The following is a 9,815-nucleotide window of genomic DNA, read 5'->3' as shown; positions in this document are numbered from 1 at the left end:
GAAAAGGAAGATGGCCTTGGCCACCGTTGAACTTCTGGAGAACCTCTCAGCCCTGCAATTTTGTTGCCTTTTCCCTTGACAGGGATAATGAAGCTGAGCCCACCTACTCTCAAACCCTGAACTCAGCTAATTTCCAGTCTCATATGAGTGCCTCTGAGAGCCCACACCCAATCACTGGAGCTCTAGATTATCATGTTAGCAATATATAAAAGAAGTTAACTGTTGAACTATTTTGCTTGCTGTTCCAGTACAGGTCATTTTTCCCAGCAGTATCTAGAACCTGCAATGTGTAGTGTGTGTGTGTGTGTGTGTGTGTGTGTGTATGCACACACATATGTATGCACACATGTTTATGAAGAACAGAGGAAAACCTTGGGTGTTCTTCCATAAGAGCTCTTTGTCTTCTTTGTTTGTTTGTTTGTTTTTAAGATAGTGTCTCTCACTGATTAGGGTAGTCTGGCTGGCATTCATCTATGCTCCCCATTTCCCCTCCCAAAATGCTGTGACTACAAATGTATCCAACTATGCTTAGATTTTCCTATAGGTGCTGGGGATGGAACACAATTGCTCATGCTTGCAAAGCAAGCACTTTTTTTTTTTCAGCTGAACCATCTCTTCAGTCTATTGACACTCCATTTCTTTTCCCTGAACCCCTAGAGACCTCTACTTTTTGTCCTTATAAATGTGACTAGGTCTGTCAGAAAAGGAATACAGGGGCTGGAGATGGCTGAACTGTTAAAAAGCATTTGCTGCTCTTGCAGAAGACCCAGGCATGTTTCAAACACCTACATTGAGCATCTTACAAATGACTGTAAGATGTCATTTCAGATCCAATGCAGTCTTCTAACCCCTGCAGGCACTATACATGTGTAGCACACATACAGGCAAGTAGGTATATACACTATCTATATTCAGATAGATAGATAGATAGATAGATAGATAGATAATAGACAGATAGATAATAGATAGATAATAGACATATATAATAGTCAGATAGATAGATAATTGATAGATAGATAATAGATAGATAGATAATAGATAGATAGATAGATAGATAGATAGATAGATAGATAGATAGATAGATAGATAGATGTATTTTTAAAAAGTGAACAAATTCTATGTAATTGTGACTGGTTTGTTTATTTCACTTAGCATAATGTCCTTGGAGTTCATCTCTGCAGTGACATGTACCAAGATTTCCTCTATTCTAAAGACTGTGCGGGTCCCATGTCACCTGAGAGTAGCCTCTTGGCAGAGAAATGTTCCAGAATCCTTAAGGCCCTGGTTCAATCCCAGCACCAAAACTAAAACCAATGGTGTACTTCTATTACACTGGCTTACTTGGCTGTCTATCTGTTGACCGGCTTATGCTTGCTCCACGTTCTCACTTGTAAGTAAGATGCAATGTGGCTACTGTTCACTTGGAAGATTTTTATTTCGATCTCATTCTCAATGTACTTGTACTTCTAGATCTAAAATATCTTAGAGAGAATACATATTTGCAAAATTTATTGGTATTAATGGAGATTTTAATTTCAATTCAAAATAATTCTGTTTTTTACATGTCTTTATAGTTTTTTTCCTATTTCCCATATTGTTGCCTTTTTATTTGGCTAGTTTTTATTATTTGCAATAAAATGTCTTAATTTCACCCTTCCTTCCTTCCTTCCTTCCTTCCTTCCTTCCTTCCTTCCTTGTATGTTCTACAAATACGTTCTATGCTGTTGCCAAGAGCATTACATCTAATCAGTAAAATTGTCAATAAGACATAAAACTCTTTCTCCCTTAACAGTAGTACATTTATTAATGTCACAAAGTTACAACATTTGACATTGTAGGTCCAAACTCCAAAAAACATATTTGTTATGTTTTATGCATTGATTTCTTAAATTATGTAGAAAAAAACCGAAGTGTGGGAGATACCACTACAACAGTACTGACTTTTAGACTCATATTTATTTTTTTAATGTATTAGTCTTAAGTCATGTAGGAAAAATAGATACAAACATATGGCGAAAATAATTAGACTTTCTTTCTTTCCCTCTTTCTGACTGTCTGTCTTTCATTTTGAGAGACAAGGTTTCTCTGTGTAGCCCTGCTGTCCTGGAACTCTTTTTGTAGATCAAGTGGCCTAGAACTCAGAGATCCACCTCCCTCTGCCTCCAGAGCTCTGGGATTAAAGGCGTAGGCTACCACACCTGGCTAGACTATCAGCTTTTTAAACTGCTCATTACCAGTTGCAGGTCATGGCTGTGGGTTATGGGTCCCTGCAGCTTCTCTGTACTTAGGGATGTCTTCATTATTCCTCAAGGCTTTCCTCAACAGCACCTTTCCCTGAGCATAAATGCTCACTTTCTGATTTCCTCAGACATGTTGTGACTTTTAAATGCCCTAGTCTTCAATACCTGGCTAAAGAGAAAAGCACAGAAAAAATAGAACATAAAAAGAATTTAAAAGTCACTGGCCCCTTATATACTCAGAAGCTGTTCTAGACTGAAGGGAGGAGACCTGACACACAATCCTACAATGACAACTCCTTTTTCTGTGCCTGTTCCTCCAGGATCAGAAGTAGCAGTCAGAAGCAGAAGCCTTTGTATTTGAAAGAGAGAGCCTATGTCCTATCCAGACTCTTGAAAAATGCATGCGCCACCAACACACGAACAGCTATGCAGTCTGAGCTAATAGTTGAAAGCTGAAATTGACCAAAGATTAACCATAATTTTCTGGAAGCTTGAGACCTTCAACGGACTCCAGGTTTCCAAAATGGCTACATCTGGGAGATCCTGACAGGATTGGTTCAATTTAATTCCTGTCATGAATGAAAAGCACATTCTCAAGGATAGTTGTTTGTCACTTAGGGCTGTATCTAGCCAGGAATCAAATGCTACAGTGAGTTAAAACTGACCTAAGACTTCTCTTAAGAAGTGATCCCTTCAGAGTAGAAGGAAGGTCCATAATATCACAAGAGCTAGGCTTTTCTAAACAGGGAGGTTGGACTCATACCTGTTTCCATCACTATATCAAATGTCCAAAGTAGTCAACTCACAAAGAGTGGCTGATGGGGTAAAACCACTCATCCGATGGCTAGGAAGAAATGAAAGATTCAAGCCCAGCATCCCATGACCTCCTTTTAAGACATGACCCTATTGACCTAAATACCTCCCTCTAGGCCTTACATCTCAAAGGTTCCACCCTCTCCCAATAACACCACCTGCTTATCAAGCCTTTAACACATGTGCCTTGGGGGACATTCAGAACCCAAGTTATCATACTGAATAAAAGGTTTCATTTTCCACACTTGTCAGTCTGATGACTTTCTTGACAATTAAATTTACTGAAGAATTTTATAGAGAAGAGAGAGGGACTTAAAACAAAATGTCCAGATGTCATCTGTTAAAAAATGTTTTATTGAGACAATAAAAATAACATCAACAAGCACTAAAATTTTAATTAAAATATGATTTACAAGGCTACTTTGCCCCACTACGAGCATTCTTATTGATAGAAAAAAAACATCGCTCATATCCTTAGGACACTGGAACACCTCATTTGACTTTTCCAGCCTTTTACCCAAGAACTGCACTCTGTTCTCTTTTCTATGCCCATGAGCATGGAATTCTCTTCAGTGCTTCCAAATCCACTGACAATATCAATTCCCCCCTTTCATTGCTGGGTACATCATTCAATAGATGTATATTATGTTCTCTCGCCTTCTGCTCCGAATATTCCAAGTATTGCATTTCTGTCAATTCATTGATTGAAGAGCTTCCCTCACAGAATGTTGACAGCTGTTTCAGACATTTACTAAATAACTCCGGCAACAGCTGCAAATGGATTGGCTAAAGAAGATTTGGAACCATGTCATTAGCATTCATCAAAGGCACACATTTCCATTGAAAATCCCCTTCGTCACAGGAGTTGAACATCAGGAAGCTGCTCTCAGGAAGCTTGCTAAGTGTCCAAAGAGGACAGACTAGTGCCTCGCTCTCCACTAGCTGGCTTGAAGCGTATTGATATATGTGCTGTTAAATAAGTTAGAATGCTGTCTATAGCTAAATTTACTTTTGTCTCCGTTGGTCATGAGCAAGATATGGAGAATTAATATGTGGATCACACATACAAATCCGGGGTTCTGGCTCACTGAGGTGGGTGCTGGTTTCATATAATGCACTATAAAGAATCAGATGGAATTCCCCAGACATAAAATGGAAGGGACCTCGGTGCGTCACCCTTTAGTTTTCTGAACACACATGGGAAACAAAAACTTAACTATTTTAGTCACCATTATGCTCAAAAGTCTACTTAAACTCTACAAGTAAACACCCAAGTACTACTGATAATTATTTAGAGTGGTGTAAAGATGGGCAACCTTTCTTTCTTCCTGTATGCTGAAGTACTTTATTGGAATGTATAATTCTTTCATACTTATAAGAATGAACTTCAGATTAAAATCCTTTGAGGATGTAAAGGAAACTACAATTTACCCTCAGTTCCTGGCCCTCCAGCTATTATAAAATGACCTTCAGCTTGAAGGGCTATTTCTCAGGGGTTGATTCCAGAGATCTATAAGTAGATGAAGCAGTGTTTGTTGCATAACTGGTTCAGGGCCTTTAAAAGAATTAGTACTCTATAAGGATAGACGATTCTCAAACATGGGTTCATATTTTAAAAAAATGCTAATACATCATTAGTTTTGAAGCTTCAGATCTGAAAATCTATACAGCCAAACTTAAGATACATAAGTGGTAGGATGGTGTGTTTATCTCAATCTGTTAGGGTCCCGGATATCAGGATTTGTTCAGATTGCTCAGTCAACAAGATCTACCTATCCTAATCTTTCCATTCTGTTTAAATGCTTCAGAGCTTGTTTTGAGCATCACTGATCTGCTCTGGCTTTTCCTAATTCCTGGATTAGGTATTGACCTCCTCTTTGAGTCTTTCTCAGTTTCCTGAACTCCTCTAATACACTGATTTTGACCTGTGTTTATTCTGTCAGCTAGCCTGTGAGCCCTTGACATGGATAATATGAGCACACTATGACATTCATCTTAATTTTTACATGATATCATTGACTAATAGTTCTCTGCTTCAGTAGCTTTATTAGGGGTCTGGTTGACATAGATAAACTGTGCCTATTTAAAGAATACAACTTGATGCATTAACAACATCCTCCCCTATGGAAACCCTCACTATGGTCATGATAAAAGGCATAGCCAACACTCCCTTCAATTTCCTAATGCTGATTGGTAATCCTTCTAAATAGCCCTGGTTCCAGACAGCAATGAGTTGTCCTCACTACAGGTTACCCTGCATTTTCTAGAATTTTACATAAATGGAATCACACTTCTGTTTGGTGATAGTGGGAAGTGGATCTGATTGCTTTAATAAAACTATTTCAAAATTAACCCATGTACTTCAATACCAATAATTTATTCTTTTGTAGCATTAAGCTATGTTCCTGGCAGAGAGTCATATTTTTGATTGATTCGCTCATTGATTAATAGGCATTTGCATGTTCTATTTTCAGTGGATATTAGTTACTTTTCTCATTGTTGTGACAATGTATCAACAAAAGCAACGTTCTGGTCCACAGTATGACAGTAGAGAAGTCAGTGGCAAAGACATGTGTTACACTGCTGATCAGATTTGTCTGCCATCAAGAAGTCATAAATCAATATATGATCAATGAACACAGACATAAGGTTGTTTCCTGTTGCCCCTTGTTACTTAAGGTGGCCGTCTCCCATGTCTGGATAGGTCCTCCGAACTCAGCACACAATGGAGGACTCCCTTTTCTTAGAGGGGCTTCCTCGTCTCTGCCTTTCCATACAAATGAGGCATTTGTAGTACTTTAAACTCCAGCCAGTGATTTTTATATTCACCCTGCAAATTCCTTCCCACTCTTCAGGGTTCATATATAGCCTTTGTTCACCCCAAATAGAATGTATGTGCACGAGCTGTTTCACCGAAGATTGTCTAAGAGAGCTGTCTCGTCAAAAAGAGCTGTAACACTAAAATCTTCAGAGGAGGTCTTCCTCAGAGAAGGCTCCCCACCACCAGCCCCAAGCGCCAGCACTCACCTCCAGCCAGACCGGATCCTGCAGCCCCCACCTGTTCCAAACTCTGCTTCATCCTTTTAGCCTGGTGTGCAGCAGCACCTGGACACCCTGAGAGGAAACAGAAGACGTGGGCCCACAGCTGGTCCCAAAATACAACCGTTTCAGGCATCATAGCTCAAAGCTTATCTCCAAAGACCCACTTCTTCCAGCCAGGTTATACTTCTGGAAGGTTTCACACTCTTCTAAAACAGCACCATTAACTGGGGACTAAGTGTCTAACCACAGGACCTTATTTGGGACATTTCTCACACAAACCACAAAAATTATCCATTTTCTGCTAAGAGTACTAAGCCTGTACATTGAATATATATATTATGCCTTCTGACGTTTTGTTCAGATCAATCTAGTGGGAAGTTTATCAGCTTTATTGACTTTGTGAATTAACCAGCTTTGGTTTCTGGGCTATTTATTGGTTGTACTTTGATTAACATTGTGCAGCTAGTTCCACAGCAACTGAAGATGCTTTTTTTTTTTCTTCTGAATTTAGAGAGTTAAAGGGAATATGATGCACTTAAGATGCTGTATATCAGCTTCCAACCATACATATCACTATTTTGTTGATTTTTTTTGAAGATTCTGTAACTAATTCTTTCTAGGATAAGCCTGAATTCACAGACAATGACCTTCACTCCTGACACGGGTTGCAAATCCAGGGGGTTCTTAAAACCAACCTGAAGTTTAATATTTGCTAGAAAGATCACAGAATGGACTAAAAGATGCTATGCACAGTTTATCATGGAGAAGGATGCAGACAGGAATTGGCCACAAAAGAAGCACCCCAAGATGGGCTGAGAAGGGCTCCAATCACAGAGATTCTGTTGTCTTCTCTGATACATAAACCAAAATTCCCTGAAAAAACCATATCTCTGCTGAAGGTTCTCCAGTTTGGCAGTGATTGTGGAGAGATGGAATGTTATCTTGAGCTATCTTTGGTTTCCTTAATAGCCATTCATTACAAACTTATATGTCATACCTACCATGTTTGTGATTATTAGGTAAAAGCTTGGGAACGTTTTAATTCAGCAAACTATTATTTTTCACAGACTCAGAGCTAAGAATTTTAGAAGATAGCATGGAGCATCTGTAGAAGAGATTCCCCCATTCTGGGGTAGCCACTGCCAGAGCTGTGACTAGTGCTTCCAATAGTACTTTGGTAAATACAACTGTTTATGACTTCCTTTTGTTTGAAGACAATTAGAGTCCATGTTATTTCATCTCCACTGGAACATGTCATTCAGATCAACCTGCATCCAATGTTTTGAGTCTTAGCCTTTTAGACCATGTTTCTATTTTCTGTGGCATACTCTTCCTGGAAAGACATGCATAAACATCTGTCCTCTAGATAGAGCACTAACATACCAAAGAAAACAACTCCCATGCTTAGCTTGGTGATGCGATGGGCTTATTTGGAGTTATTTAATTTATAGGAACATGGATGAGGGGTTAGCTTATAGGAACTTGGTGAACCTATAGGTGCTACAACATTGAAAACCCTACCCTAGTATGGGAGATGATTCATAACATCTATATACCAGGAACTCCATGCTCAATTTGCAGGCAGACTTACAAAAGTGACTCCTCTTCATCAACAATTTTCCTGATTATTGCCTGTATAAGCTCAGAGAAGAGGCTTTCAGTCTCCTAATTTTCTGAGCTTCAAAAGTCTTGTGAGTTCACTTAGCTTCCTGAGTCTTATTAACATCCTTCCTCTCTACAGCAGGGAGTGTTTCAATTCAGAGGACACAGCTACATGGTATTCTCATTGGAGAGAGAGAGAGAGAGAGAGAGAGAGAGAGAGAGAGAGAGAGAGAGCACTGTGTTTTTCCTTTGCAGAGGTCAGGGTGCATTAGTCTTCTAGCGTTGATGTGTGGCAATATGCTAGAAGATTGCTGGCCAGGAACATTCTCCCAAGCTCAGAGTCCAAAGTTTCCATTAGAGGTCTTCATTATATATACAGGATTCATGATTGATTACCCATCTGGTTCACCTACAGGGATGGAGTTAAAGATGCAAGAAGGAAACAGATCAAAGTACTGCTCCTTAGAGTCTGAAACCTGGAGACCACTTGGAATATTGAAAGTAACTAAAGCTCACAATTGAAGCATTGTTCTACTTTTATTTACTTATTTACCTTTTAAAACATACAGCCCCATGTGATCTCAAATTTGCAATCATCCTGAGAACTGGGATGACAGATGCCAGATGCAAAAAAAAAAAAAAAAAAAAAAAAAAAAAAAAAAAGCTTTTAACAAAGGAAGTGGCTAATGAGCAGTTTAAAGGTTTTCTGTGTAAATATATGGTAACCCTGTCTATAAACTTTATAAAAATATACACAGTTGTGGGTTGAATTGTGTTCCTCTCAAATTCACACTGAAAGGACAATGACCTCCTAAGCGCCAGCACTTCAAAATATGATGGCACCTAGAGACGAGGTCTTTAAGTTGGTAATTAATACAAGTTTGCTATCCATCACTTTGAGAAAACATCATGACCACAAAAAGTAACTTGGGGAGGAAATGCTTTATTTAAGCTCATAGTTTATACTCAGTCATGAAGAGAACTCACACCGGAACTAAAGGCAGAAACCCGAAGGCAGTAACTGAAACAAAGTCCACAGAGGAACACTGCTTAGGGGCTGCTTACCGTGAATTACTTAGTTCACTCTTTTATAGACACAAGCGGCCCCTGGATGGGCACCCACAGTGGTGAACCCTACCATATCCACTGATAATCAAAAGAATGTTCCTACAGGCCACTCTGGTGGAGATATTTTCTCGGCTGAAGGTCCTTCTTTCCAGATGATAACATCTTGTGTTAAATTGGGAATAGGGGAATGACAATAATTAAAATGGAGAAATCTAGTGCGGTGTGGTGTGTCTGTTGTTCTTATAAGAAAATATTAAGACAGGCACATGCTTAGAGTGCAACCTCATGGAAGCACAAGAGAAGAAAAGAGTCTCTATGCCACATTGAAGGACCTCAAGAGAACAGAGTCTCTATGCCACACTGAAGGACCTCAATAAAAGAGAACAGAGTCTCTATGGCACAGTGAAGGACCTAACAGAAATCAATTCTACTGACATCTTGACTTTCAGTTTCTGGAACCATGGGAAAATATGTTTCTATCATTCAAAGCAACCAGCTCCTAATGACACGTGTAACAAACTCACATGTTATCAGAACGTAGTTAGCAAAGGTGGCTTAGCAAGGGCATGACTCACTGAGTGGCTGGTGAGCAGAAATCAGTTAGAGCAGGCTGTTCAAAGCAGCACTCTAGAGCCAAACACCACCTTGAGAAATCTCCAAATCTGGAAGAAGCTTCGGGGGAGATTCACACCCGCATGGGAAGTTAGAGCAATATTGTGGAGCCTCGGCTGTGCCATAGACCTTCACCACATTTCCTAACCTAGGACTCTGGAATCTGCTTTGTCAAATACTTGTTTGGATGAGGAGTTGGCAACTGAGGCTAATCAGCCAAACCCTGCTCAATGCTTTGTTGTAAATACGTACTACCACTACAGAGGCCTGTGGGTATATGGGCTCAAACCCCTACTTAACACTTTCAAATACCATGTCACCAATACATAGTCATGCCTGTTCATATGACAGACCCACAACGTGAGGACTCCCCCACGTTCTGACTCAGGAGGGGCGACACCCCAAATCACTCACAAGAAACAGTCTTGATGCAAACTG

Source organism: Mus caroli, unplaced genomic scaffold (assembly GCF_978045245.1).
Source record: "Mus caroli unplaced genomic scaffold, Mus_caroli_1 scaffold_1, whole genome shotgun sequence".
Classification (NCBI taxonomy): domain Eukaryota; kingdom Metazoa; phylum Chordata; class Mammalia; order Rodentia; family Muridae; genus Mus; species Mus caroli.
The sequence above is the reverse complement of the archived record's forward strand: the minus strand, read 5'-3'. Positions refer to the sequence as shown.